A 13,835-nucleotide genomic window follows, 5' to 3' on the forward strand; every position below is an offset into this window, starting at 1 on the left:
TATCACTAAAAGTGAGCAGCACCTAGTTCTATTTAATGCATTTGATTGCTTACTTAAGGCCTCAAGTTAGGCTACAGTGACCTCCCCTTCCTCAAGTTCTCCACTGTCTCGCAGATCAAACATAGAAACCTGGATTTCCTTGATCTCGCTGAGCCACCGCAGGTGAGAAAAAGCACTCGCAGACCTGAGCCAGTGTTATCCAGCTGTCACCCACATGATTCAGCACGCACAAGATGCATGCACGCTCTCACACACATACACTGATGTGTACTTAACACGGCTCAGCACAGAGAAATTCAATAACTTGACCTCTGGGAGGCTTAAAAACACAGAATGAGCGACTTGTGCGGATGTGAACAACGTGTAGAGCATGTAGTGCAGCTAACCTGTATACGAAGGTGTTTTATCCTATCTGCACATACAGGACTTTCAATAGAGGAGGAAGGAATTGGGGAGGACAGTACAGATAAACATCTCCACTTTCAAATTAATGCTGTCAAACTCCCTGCACACTTTAGTGGAAAGCAGACAAAACATTTGGGACCTCTGAAGCTGCTCTTACACACTCAAGTACTCAAGTACGAGTGCACTTTTAACCATCCTTCAAGGCACTGTCTCCTGTCTCCTTTATGTGTGCCGGCGCTTCAAGCAACCACCAAAATATCCAGTGGCTCTTTGAATTTGGGTCACAAAAAGCCAGACTCACATGCTACGTAACAATGCCCACACACAGACTTTTTTGATAAGCTGCCAAAGTTTTACAGCTAATACCTGTCGACCTCTTAAAGTGGGATCAGCTGATTTGCTCGTGTCTGTGGAAGCTGCCACACTTCAGGGAGGACCACGAGCCCAAATTAAAAGCTGAAGTTCTTCAGAACTCCTCGCTATAAATGTCTGTCTAGCAACTGTTTCTTCACAAGTTTCTTTTCAACCACCATACAGACTGGCTCCACACTACTCGCTGGCTCCACACTACTCGCTGGCTCAGTCCTGAAGCCACCGCTCTGTCATTATCATTCCAGCAATGCTGGCACTGAATGCTTCCACTCCTTATTTCCACTGAGAATACAGTCTGATCTGAGATGGAGGGTGAAAGCATACGGGAATCCCCCAGGGACTGGGAGACTTAAGTAAACTACTCTAAGAAGAACTCCCTCTGAGACAGCCCACACCTCCCACACCTCCTTACAGTAAGCACACACACATACAAAAAAAAATAAAATACAAATCAAACTCCCCTCTCTTCTTCCTGTTCCTTACCTTCCACATGATTAAAATCCCATCATCCACAAACAAAAGTGAAAAAGAGAGGAAGAGAGAGAGAAGTGGGAGTGGGGGGGGAGGGAATGTCAGCTATCTTTGGCTCTCTCTCTCCTCTGTGGGATGCAGAAACAGCAGCAGCGGCGGCAGTGGCAAAAGCAACAGCAAGCAGCAAACTTGGGACTCAGAGAGGATGTAGCTGCGTCTCCGTGGCTGTGTCATCACCTCTCATGACATGTTTCCTCCTGCCTGTGTAAGCCTTTCCATCCTGACCCGGCACAGAGAAAGAGAGAGAGAGAGAGAGACGGGACAAAGTAGTGTACCGCCCCCCTCTCTCTATCCCCTCCTCCTCTGTCCATTCCTCCCTTTCTGTTTCCCTGTATTCAAATCTGCCAGCGAGCTGCTCTGTCTCAAAGTAGGCCAATCACTGAACTGCTGGGGGGTGGAGTCAGGGCCCGCTGTGTGTGCAAGTGTCCTTGCAGTCATACAAACAGACATTGGGTGTGCATGTCTACTTATCCTTGCAGTAATATGTTTTGCATGCAAATTCATATTCCAAGTGTGATGAGCACAAAAAAAACCATCCCGTAGTTCTCAAGAGTGGATTTTCAAATAATTGCTTAGTCTCAGATGCAATAATTGAACAAATAAAAAGCCAGACTCCAGATTATTTTGCTGGGTTTATGTTTTCGTCTTGCAAATATTTACTGCATCTCTCAGTCACTTCAAGTGCCCTCTAAATGGCCAAACCTCCGGGAGTGAAAAATGAAGCCAGTAACAGCAGCTCCAAGAGTGGTTACTTGAGCCTGAAATGCTAGAAAAGTCCCCACAGGCTCTCATGTTAAAATGCCCAATTTCATAGCATTAAAATACACGCTTACAGATACATGAAGCATTTGGGGTGTTTATGGATACTTTCCCCTTTCGTAACAGCCTTATAGTAGACACATTTTTTTCATAACTTCTCCTGTTGGATATTTTTAAGGCTAAAAGTTAGAGGTAGGGCTGTTTTGATTGGCATAGATGATAACTATAATACTTTTAATCATGACAGATATGGCTTGCTTATGTGGCACAGATTGTCCAAGAACTTTCAGGTCTATTCTTGGTATATTAAAGTGCAGCACCATATTAGCCCATAGCTTTGCACCAGTTAGTGCTTCCAGCACATACAGATTATGCAGCTTGTTAATTGAGCTAGCTTATATTTACACCCCAGTCACTCAGGCCGAGATTGTCGCCCCAGTTGGCAACTGGCTGCCAACCACCATTTGGTATAGAAAAAAAAACTTCCTGAGTGTTTGCTGTAGGCAGCTGGAACCCTGAAGTCTGAGTCATCCAGGTTTAGAGTCCATCAGTGACCGCCCAATAGCCTCTTGTCACTGGAGAAAATCTATATTTCGCAAGTAGTTGGCAAATGGTTGCTGGAGGTTGGTAGGTGAAATTGTTTGCTAAGCTTGTTTGTTTACAGTGCCTGGTGAACCAAACTTCAGATTGCCACAGTTGTCCATAGTTTGTCTGAAGATGCCTACTTGTCTGCAAACACTTGCCAACTGCTAGTAAAGTGGTAGTATAGTAATTTTCAGTTTGCATAGCACTTTTTACTGTTGCAACATTAACTTTTGCTTTAAAGGCATCACAACCCTTTCATAGTTTCAGGTATTGTTTGGTAGTTAAGCATAATGGAGGACATAAAAACTGTTGTAAAAAACATTGCTAAGATTACATTTCTGATTATAGCTAATTTGTTTGGAGATTTGCAATGCAAAGTCAGTTCTTCAAATGCATCTGCACAGGTAGCATGCTAACACGAAGGAAGCCAAGAATCCAGAGCCCGAACTTAAACTGTTCCACAAATCACGTGTTGAGCTGTCAGGATTTAAGGCTCCATTTTCTAACTGTGCATGTTTCTAAAGACGAATCACTGTATTGATCGGTTACGCTGGTGCCAGTACTGAAAGAAAGACCTGATGTGTGTCCTCATCAGGATAGGGATTTGTGTTGACGTATGGGCCTACAAGTTTTACATTATTCACTTCAAAATAATAATATGTGTGTCTGACTTTTGTTGAATAAAAGTTACATAAAACTGAATTGCTTGAAATACAAGTGCAGCAAGAAGATGAGGAAATCTCTTATTACATATTACATACTGACACTATGTTTATCATCGTTGTGGTAAAGACACAAGTTGAATTTGACATTTAACTTTAATTTATACCAGCTGTGCTACAGTTAATAGCAGTTAGTGAGGAAGAACATTGTTTATGCTAGGGAGCTTAAAACCACAGATTAGTATAAATGCCGTGACCATGATTTGTTATTTACTAGGAGAACAACAAGCATAGTGGAAGCTGTACTAAAGGCGAATGCCATCAACAGCAGTTCAAAGTAAGAACACTTCAACAAATATGTTAAATATTTGTCAAATGAAGTTCTCTTTGTATTGGAGATGAGTAAAATCCACTACACATGAGACACCTGTGTATTACCTTCCATCTGTCCACCCCTGACACGTCCTCAGCACAAATTCACCCTCTGTAATTTATTTAAATGCCTCCCCAATGTCCCGATGTCACTCCCTCTCTCCCTCCACCTTGAAACCTCAGCTGTTTTGGCTGCTCCCCATAAAAACAATCTCCTCCTTTTTTTTTTCCCTTTTTTTTAACACAGCCCACAAGGAAAGCAGCTTAAATTAATCTCCGAGATGCAAGTCAGTCGCACACGCAGCCCACGCTGGCCTGTCATTACTGCAATCTTTGATCCAGAATCTTCAGCTGCTTGGAAAGCCTACCTGTCTGAAACGCAGTGGACAGTTCATTTTGAGAAAGCGATTATGTGTGAGAAATGGCAGAAAGTCTGAATCAAAACCATTTTTGAGAAGTCTACAGTTTATGTTTAAAAAAAACTTGATAGCAAGCAGCTCATTGCTAGCTTATCTGAAATAATCCCTAACATTTTTGCCCTAGAGAAGTGACTCCTCTAGTTTTTGAGTGTAGAACATGGTTCCTGCTCTTGCAGTGGATTGTCGGTTTAACTCTATCTTGCATGCTTGTATGGTTTGGCGTGAAAATATGTTGAATATGCCAGATAAACCTGTTTGTTTGGGTCTGCTAAGTCCCAAACAGCATGCCTAAAACTGTCAATGCTTGGCATTTCGTTTCACTGGCGCGTTTAACAGATTCCTATTAGATAATGTGTTTTTGGAGTTCTTATAAGGTCATTTAGAGCCAAAGTGGTAAAATACGCTTAAAGTGGGAAAGTATGGCATGCTTAGTGAATTTTTTAAACATCAGGGAACATTTTCATATTCCAAACCCTAGACTAAGTTGACTAAAGTGTATGTGTATGCTCAGTGTGTGTGTGTGTGTGTGTGTGTGTGTGTGTGTGTGTGTGTGTGTGTGTGTGTGTGTTGCAGTTGCAGGATTCTGGTGTGTATTTCTGGCGGTTGGAGTGGGATCAGTCGAGGTGAGGCTGCTGCTAAAGAATGCTCTTTTGGAAAAGGACAAGGAAAGAGTTTCCATCTCGGGTCAGTTGCCGGCAAGAGAGCAAGACCACTCACTTTCTGAACACTCTTTACCAGGCCGGCAAGATGTGAAGTGTTCCCTCGCTATGTGAAGAAGGAAAAGTAAAAGCACATGCAGTTAGTAAAAGAAAAAGAAATGTCAAAGGAAAAATATGACCCTACGATCTAAGAACTAAGAATAAACATGAGTTGACTGGTGAAATTGGAAAATATGTCTCGCTAAAGGTTGGAGTTTCAGGAGTGCCTTTTTTAAGTCTCAGATATTAGCTTCACAGAGATGGCAAGCATAGTCAGCTATGCTAAGTAACATACAAACACATTAATCGAATTTCTTTCTGCTGGTTAGTGCTGGTTAGTGTGATAGAGTGTGATACAATTACAGTGTGATGTAATTGTAGCAAAATTCTTAAAAAGCCCACCTAATAATGAAAACTATAAGAACTTATACATTTTAAGATAGCTAGTTACAAAAGTATCCTGCTGGTACCACTGAGGAAACTAGCTATACACATACCAAAGCTGTATTCTTAAGTAGACGTTTAAGCTTGATTGGGACTTCTATGGAAAATCTGGGTCCTAACTTACGTCGTAACCTGAAACTCCTTTTAGTCCTACACCATAACCTTCCACGCCACTCAAGTCACTGCCGGCTGCATCGACCCAGCGTGTAGTTACATTTCTCAGGAGGTGCACGTCAGGTTACATATAAGGTTACGGTGTAGGGTTAAAAGGAGTTTCCGCTCCTGATGGACGTTGCAATGTAGATTTCCTGCTGAAGCATAAATAACACAAAACTCTGTTTCTGCTCTAAAGTTGGGCCTTTTAACATTTGAGGATTGACATATTTTCAGAGTCAGACCCCATTGGTCATTTAAGGAACTGCAGTTTTTCACAATCAGCATAACGTCAGTAAACTTGTGTACGATCGCCAGTTCCTGTTGGAATTACGAACATCGACCAGTTCTCAAGCAGTAAATTCATCAGACCATATCTTTGTGATGCTAATACCTGCATATAGGTCCCTACTGATCAGAGAAAAACTCTTTGTGAGGAAGGTAAGTTTGGTCTGAGGGATTAATGGAAGTCTAACAGAACTGCTTTGAATCCACGCAGACATGTTCTGAGCTGCTGCCACTGATAATCAGCACACTAATGTGCAGGAGTATGCTACATCTGTATCTGCCTACGTCCATAAATGCACAGAGGACCTCTGTGTCATAAAGAACATCCCCACTAAGGCCAGTGAGAAACTATGGATGATACAGGAAGTACATGAAAAACTAAAAGTACAGAATGAACCAAGCTCAACTGTCTACAGGGGATGCCATTTCCTCTGCTTTCCACCGGAGCTTGGCACTTGTGGAGGAGAAGTCATGTATGAATGCTTCTTGTTGACTTCAGCTCAGCATTCAATACGGTCAGCAGATGGTCAACAAACCAACACCCAAGGGTATCTGGACCCCCATGTGTAACTGGCTGCTGGACTTCCTCACCAACAGACCTCAGTCAGTAAGAGTGGGAAACAGCATCTCCAGCTCCATCAGCTCGCCTCAGGGCTCTGTTCCGAGCCCACTGCTGTTCACGCTGCTGACATATGACTGCAGTGCCGCATCTGCTTTTAATCACATCATCAAGTATGCAGATGAAACAACAGTGGTAGGTCTCATTAGGAACAGCAATGACCTGTCCTATAGAGAGGAGGTGAAGCGATTGGTGGAATGGTGCAGTGTTAATAGTCTGTTCCTGAACACTGAACATTAAGAGGAGCAAGGAGATTATCATCGACTTCAGGAAAAAACAGCCCAGTCATTCCACACTTGTACTTGAGAACAAGTGCTGTGGAGGTAGTCAAAAGCATCAAGCTTTTGGGGGTAGAGATAACTGACAGCCTGGACTGATCATTTTATACAGGATCAGTAGTTAAACGGACTCAGCAGTGTCTGTACTTCCTGCTCCTGGATGAGGAGAGCATACCTTTGCCCTCCCATCCTCTCCACTTTCTACCGTGTCACTGTCGAGATCGTGCTGACCAGCTGTACCTCCATCTGGTTTGGCAGCTCCAGGGTCCCAGAGAAGAAGTCGCTACAGAGAGTGGTGAGAATTGCTGAAAAGATCAGTGGGACTTCTCTTCCATCCATCCAGGATATCCCACACAGACGCTGTCTCAGCAGAGCCCGTAACACCATCCCTACTATTCAAATTGCCATTATTCATTTGATTGATGTTAATCACCAGTCTATTTTGCCATCTGACTATATTTTGTTCTATTGTTTTGCGTGAACAGCTTTTACCTATTTCTTTAAAAATTGCTGCCTACTTTTGAACTTACCATTTATTCAGTTTTCTGTACCACTAAAGTGAGAGTTTGCTTTCCTTTGAAACAAAGTTTTGTCTTTGAGCGTACACAGACTCAAAATGTTTTGTTCCACTAATGCAACACTGTAGACATGGATACTGTATTGTGTTGCATTGACAGGTCGTCTGTTACTTTTTTTCCCCCCTTGGAAGTTATCCAACAGCACTCTTTGGAATTAAAACATGAACACGAGGACTCTTCATTCAAGTCTCTCAGCACACACACAGTAGCTAAAGCTTTGTGTGTGTGCTGTAAAGCAGCGTGACTGTTTTTCACTTTGAACTATATATCCCTGTGATGCCCCTGGTGGTATTGTGATTGTGCTTCAAATGTCATTGTGGAAAAAGACAAAAGGGTGCTGAGTATTAGAATAATAATGGCTTCATTTTATAACTTTTAAAGCAAGAAATAAAAGAAAAATATTTTTTTCTTCTTTTTTTTTTTTTTAGTAAAAACACAAAATTTTCCATTCTGTTCAGAAATGTCATTTCCGTGGAGATGTTTTGACACACACATAGAAACACAGATGTATTCACAAACCAGAGAGACCGAGAAAGTTTGACTCTGTTTGTATTCAAGGCTGCGGTTTTGTTTGTACCCAGAGAGCTTTTTTTTTTTTTTATCATCAGCTGTAAGAAAACATGAGACAGATAATAAAGTTAGTGACGGTAAAAGCTTTTCTATGGAAACCCAAAGCAATATTTCCAAGCTTGATTTTTATCGTCTGCTTTATGAAGGCTGCTCCATCTTTTGGTAAAATATAGGGTCTGTACTCTTGCCTTTTCATTTTCAAGTGTCCCATGACGACTCTCAATTTGGGAAAGGTTGGCCTCCGCTCAGAATTTAAAGAGGCTTTACTTTTAACTACCAGGAATGAGCGGAATGCAGAGGGGTCTGTCTCCTCTCTCGGACCATTACAGGGATAAAAGACGACAGGGTTATGACCAAGACCTTTGCAGAGGGCAGCAACGCCATGGGTAGCCTGGGATTTGTAGGATTTACCTCACGTGTGCACTTCAAGGTATTTAAATAGACCCTGGTCAACATCCTGGGTGAACGATATGCAAAAAGACAAATTCTGTAGAGTATCCAACAATGCAAATCCTTTCAAACCCACCAATCCGTGCTAAAAAAAACATCAGATCCATCTGCATATTATCTTCCAGAGGCACTTTTACGACTTGGATGGAGAGCATCTTAAAACCTCCCCTCTTCACTGATTGTTATCTTTAACAGTATTTACTGTATGACTCATGTGAAGCTTGGGAGATATTCTGTATAGGCCTTCTTATGTTTGCTCTCAATTGCAGACCTTCTTGTATAAGACCAAAAGAAAACACGGGGCCATCTTTGTAGTTGCAGTAAAAGCCCTTTTGGAAAATGCCAAACAGATTTCCCCTCAAGCTGACCTTTGGCCCTTTTTTTAAGAGCAAGTTCACATGCGGTCAGCAGAGGACTGGTTTTAATCAGGAAGTCGAAGACATACAGCTGGTACAAGCTGAGACATTGTCTGCTTTGAAGTGCAGTTTGGGATTTAAGAGGGTGTAAAGTAGGAATGAAGTTGCATTTTGGTTGTGCTCCTTTGTGTGTTTTGGGAGATACTCTTGTGGAGCCTGGAAGCTATCTGTCTCTGTCAAGTGACCTCAGTAAATAAAGTGATCTAATCTGCGAAAAACTAATACACAGAAAAGCCTCGAAAAACAGACATTAGGAAGGGACAAGAGGCAAGACAGACAGATTAAGAGATAAAGAAGAGGGGGGGGGGGGGGGGGGTAGTGCAGGAGATAAAGAAATCAACATGATAAACACTAAGTGCAAAGTCTCTCTTTTCTCAGAAAATGACTATAGATCAAGAGTAACCTTTCTGTGTCAGCAAAGAGTAGTTCCAATAACAAACAAATCAGATGTGGGGCCTCAATTTGCTCTGTTAGTACACTCCATGTAGTGCACACTATTTTAAAATAAATTATATTGCATATTATGTGAGTTTGTCTCTAATCGAAGACAGTGAGTTGTCTTAGTTTTAACTAATTTGACCCTACACCTGGTATTTCAATGAAACGCTGCTGCTAGCTAGTGACCAAACTCAGTGATAGGTTGCTATGCAATGGCTAGCTAAAACTGCTGTTATCCTATGCTCTTCTACTGGAACAGCAATGTTATTCAGGTAACCTGTTAGAGCAGGGGTGTCAAACTCAAATACACAGTGGGCAAAAATTCAAAACTGGAACAAAGTCGCGGGCTAACGTTAATATTTATTGAAATATATTTATTCCTCCAGATATAAGAATGAATCTTTTCTTATGGACTCAAACACGTTTTGCTGAAAAACTGTATGAAAAACTGTAAAAATATGGAACAAGCAAAGCTTAATACTAAACAATATATATATTAGCTGTATAATACCAGTAGGCCAGCTCTAATAGTAATTTGGTATGGCTTCACGGGCCAAATGTAATTAGGCTGCGGGCCAAATTTGGCCCACGGGCCAGAGTTTGACACCTATGTGTTAGAGGATGTTCAGATGGTGAAGGTTTTATTCCAAGAAAATATCCTCCACGCCATGACATCACCACCACCAGCCTGAACCACTGACATAAGGTGGCTCCACACTTTCATGTTATGCATGCCAGACTCTGACCATACCATCTGAGAGTCATCAGACCAGGGTTCTAACCATCTATATTCCAAATTTAGTGAGACAGTGTGACTTGTAGCCTCTTTTTTCTGTTCTTCACTGACATGTGGCTCCTGGTGTGCTCTTCTGCTTAAAGGTATGATATCTTGTGAACCATTTACAGATGCTCTTCTGCATACCTGGGTTGTAACAAGTTACTGTTGCCTTCTTATCACCTCAATGCAGTCTGGCCATTCTCCCCTGACCTTTGGCATCAAGACGGCATTTTCCCCAGAGAAGTGCTGCTCATTGGATAGTGTCTCTTTTTCAGACCATTCTCTGTAAACCCTAGAGATTTTGGTTGTGTGGAAAAAGTCCAGAAGATCAACATTTTCTGAAATACACTTATAAAATGTGTTCAATGTGCAGCCCATTGTGTTGGATTGTCAATGCAACCCTCTTCTCCCATTCTTCACACACTGATAGCAGCACCGCAGGAGAAATGCCAGCACAGGCATCCAGTATCCGTACACAGCAAAATCTCCAGTGTTACATTAACAGTAGAGAGTGTCTATATGGGTCCACACTTCTGAGTGTTAAATACAACACTGTTGAGTGTTAAATTAACACTTTTGAGAGTGTTATATGTTTAAAAGTAACCTAGTCAGTTTTGAAGATTAACAATGGCTAACACTGAGCAGTGCTGATTTTCTAACACTGGAATATTCCTAACATTTTGAGTTATTTTCCAGTGTTAGAAAATCAGCACTGGGAACGTGAGCATTAGCCGGCTCTTGGGCGGTCGCTGTCACGCACAACCAAGTTTGTTTCTCTGTTCAGCCATTGTTAATCTTCAAAACTGACTAGGTTACTTTTAAACATATAACACTGTCAAAAGTGTTAATTTAACACTCAACAGTGTTGTATTTAACACTCAGAGGTGTGGACCCATATAGACACTCTCTAGTGTTAATTTAACACTGGAGATTTTGCTGTGTAGTTTCAGGTGCTGCACATCTCGTATCTTCACACCATAGACAATTGTCTTCAGATGACCCCAAAGATAAAAGTCTAAGGGGGTCAGATCGGGAGACCTTGGGGGGCATTCTACTGGCCCACGATGACCAATCCACTTTCCAGGAAACTGTTCATTTAAGAATGCTCGGACCTGGCACCCATAATGTGGTGGTGCACCATCTTGCTGGAAAAACTCAGGGAACGTGCCAGCTTCAGTGCACAAAGAGGGAAACACATCATCATGTAGCAATTTCAAATATCCAGTGGCCTTGAGGTTTCCATTGATGAAGAATGGACCCACTATCGTTGTACCCCATATACCACACCAAACTAGAGATGGCACGTTACCACTTTTTTATGTCCGATACCGATATCATAAATTTGGATATCTGCCGATACTGATGTGAATCCGATATAGTGTGTTTTTTAATCAATAAAAATGTTTTTTTAATATCTTGCTGCTTTTTGTATAAGTTCATACTCAAGTTACAAAAAAACAAACACTAAAGCTATTCTGTTATACCTGTATGTAAAAATATTTCATAGTTCAGCAATACTGATCAATCTAATAAACTTAAACCTACTCCATCCTCCCTATTCTGGTATTTTAAAGAGTAAGCAACCTAACTAATAGTGTTCTAAAACTCCCAGCAAAAAAAAATTAAAAATAGGGAACCCCCCACCCTCCACCTCATGATGCTTAATCGACGTAATCAACTTTAATTTGATGCAGTGTGGGGAAAAAAATGCACAGAACTCAATTATTTTTCAAGAATAATTAAATAGATTCAGCATCTTTCTTCAACAGAATTGCAGACTGCACAGATGGAAAAAGTACAATAGCTTACCTAGGGTATATTAGACTTAATAGTTACTATATACAGTAATGGACTTCTATACATTTTTTATCAGATTAAAACTTTGGGTGTAAGATGCGGATAATTATTTATTAAAAGCTACACAATTTAAATGAGAATAAGAAAGAAAAGTATGTCTTTGTGCCCCCTTTTCCCTGTTAATGCCCTATCGGCCCCCCTGGCTAAACTTTGCTAGATCCGCCCCTGCACAGTTAAGATCCTGGTGTAAAAAGTAATATTAAATAAATTCTAACAACAGCTTATCAAGCTTAAACGTGCTGCTGTTGTTCAGCCGCTGGTTTCCTCTTTCTGGTGCGAAGTGGGCCAAAAACAAAGAAGAGAGACGGGAGTCGCGACAGAAAAGCCGATCAGCTGATCATTGATCAGTTTCATGATTGATGTAGCAACAGGAGAGGCAGGGAGAGAGAAGAGGCACTTGCTCCATATATCGGTTGTTAAGCTTAATGCAGGAATGCTTTACAAACATTCAGAGATGGACTTACACACTTGCTTTATTTTTCTCGGGGATATCTTTGTCGGAGATGAAATTCCGGGTTGGTAGCGAAGCTCCAAATGCTTAACCAGACCACTGACAGGTCTCGCACGCCACAGCCGCTCTATCACGTGACGCATACTGTTCCGACGTGCTAAAGTTATAAGGCGAGTTACAGCGCGTCGCAAGTTTTGTGAGGTGCTTTTTTGATATTTAACGGATCGGATTACATTGTTTATTTCTCTCCAGTAGTTTAGGTCAGTATCGGACCAATACCAATACGTAATATCGGATCGGTCCATCTCTACACCAAACCATGACCTTTGTTGTTCCAACAGTCTTGGAGGGATCCATCCAATGTGGATTAGTGTCAGACCAATAGCGGTGGTTTTGTTTGTTAACTTCACCATTCACATAAAAGTTTGCCTCATCACTGAACAAAATCTTCTGCGTGAACTGAGGGTCCTGTTCAAATTTTTGTTTTGCCCATTCTGCAAATTCCGTGCGCCGATCTGGGTCATCCTCGTTGAGATGCGGCAGTAGCTGCACTTTGTAAGGGTGCCATTTGTGAGTAGCTAATATCCGCAGAAGGGATGTTTGACTAATGCCACTCTCCAGTGACATGTGGCGAGTGCTACGCTTTGGGCGCTTGCTGAATGAAGCTAGGACAGCCACTGATGTTTCTTCATTAGTGACATTTTTCTTGCGTCCACATTTTGGCAAATCCAACACTGAACCAGTTTCACGAAACTTAGCAAGCAGTTTGCTAACTGTAGCATGGGAGATGGGTGGTCTCGTAGGGTGTCTTGCATTGAAATCTGCTGCAATGACCCGGTTACCGCCAGATATCAACACAATTTCGATCCGCTCCTCACGTGTTTACCTCTTCAACATGTCAATGGCTGTGAACAAAGAGAAACTTGTAAATAACTCGTGAAAGAATAAAGTTATGTTGAAACCAAGCACACCATTGTTTTTCTTGTGCCATTACCAATAAGTCTGATGTGTCACATGGCCCTCTTCCTATTGAAAAAACAAAAGTTGTATCCAAGATGGCCGACTTCTAAATGGCCACCATGGTCACCACCCATCTTGAGGAGTTTGCCCCCTCACATATACTAACATGCCACAAACAGGGCTTTAATATCAGCAACCACTCCCACCAACCATTGTTATTACGGTGTATCCATATAAATGGCCCACCCTGTACTCAGACCAGCCCAACTAGGCCCAAATATCCTTCCACTTTCAAAGTCCCTTAAACCAGCTTTTCTTTCCCTTTCTGATGGTCAGTTTGAACTTAAACAGTTGCTGATTAAACATTGGTGCTGACAAGCAGTTGAACAGGTCTTCCTAAAAATGTGTGCTCAGTCTACATACTATACTTACATACCCATATGTCACTGCATGTACATGAATGTACCCATTCACTCAAAATAGCAAGAGTACATATGGACATATGCGATTTGAGAAACAAGAAGAATACTGAATGTTGCACATTTACAACATGAATCAGCAGATAGCACAGAATCAGAGGTGAGTCTGCACTCACGTCTATTTGTGTACGTGAACTGGATGAACTCAAGCCTGACATACAACAATATTTTGATTCCCCGCTGTTTGTGTGTTCTGAACAAAAAAAGAATGAGACAACCGAGGTCAGGCTGAGTAACAAACTCTGAACCATGAGCAGTTGTGAACATCTCCTT

At 41.7% G+C, this 13,835-nt stretch overlaps 1 protein-coding gene across 2 annotated transcripts in view; it reads right to left on the reverse strand.

Annotated features, from left to right (window-relative positions):
* The window catches only part of LOC309701085 (E3 ubiquitin-protein ligase Midline-1-like), an 88,576-nt gene that overhangs the window by 57,991 nt on the left and 16,750 nt on the right, over positions 1–13,835 (reverse strand). The window contains exon 1 of one of the 2 annotated variants that reach the window (XM_082525083.1): positions 1,261–1,578. The exons of the other annotated variant lie outside the window; for it this stretch is intronic. The gene's annotated coding sequence lies outside the window, so the exon portion shown is untranslated. Of the gene's footprint in view, positions 1–1,260; positions 1,579–13,835 lie in introns of those variants that run through there. 2 annotated transcript variants of the gene reach the window in all.

The sequence above is a fragment of the Aulonocara stuartgranti genome (assembly GCF_965226115.1).
Source record: "Aulonocara stuartgranti genome assembly, chromosome: 23".
Classification (NCBI taxonomy): Eukaryota; Metazoa; Chordata; class Actinopteri; order Cichliformes; family Cichlidae; genus Aulonocara; species Aulonocara stuartgranti.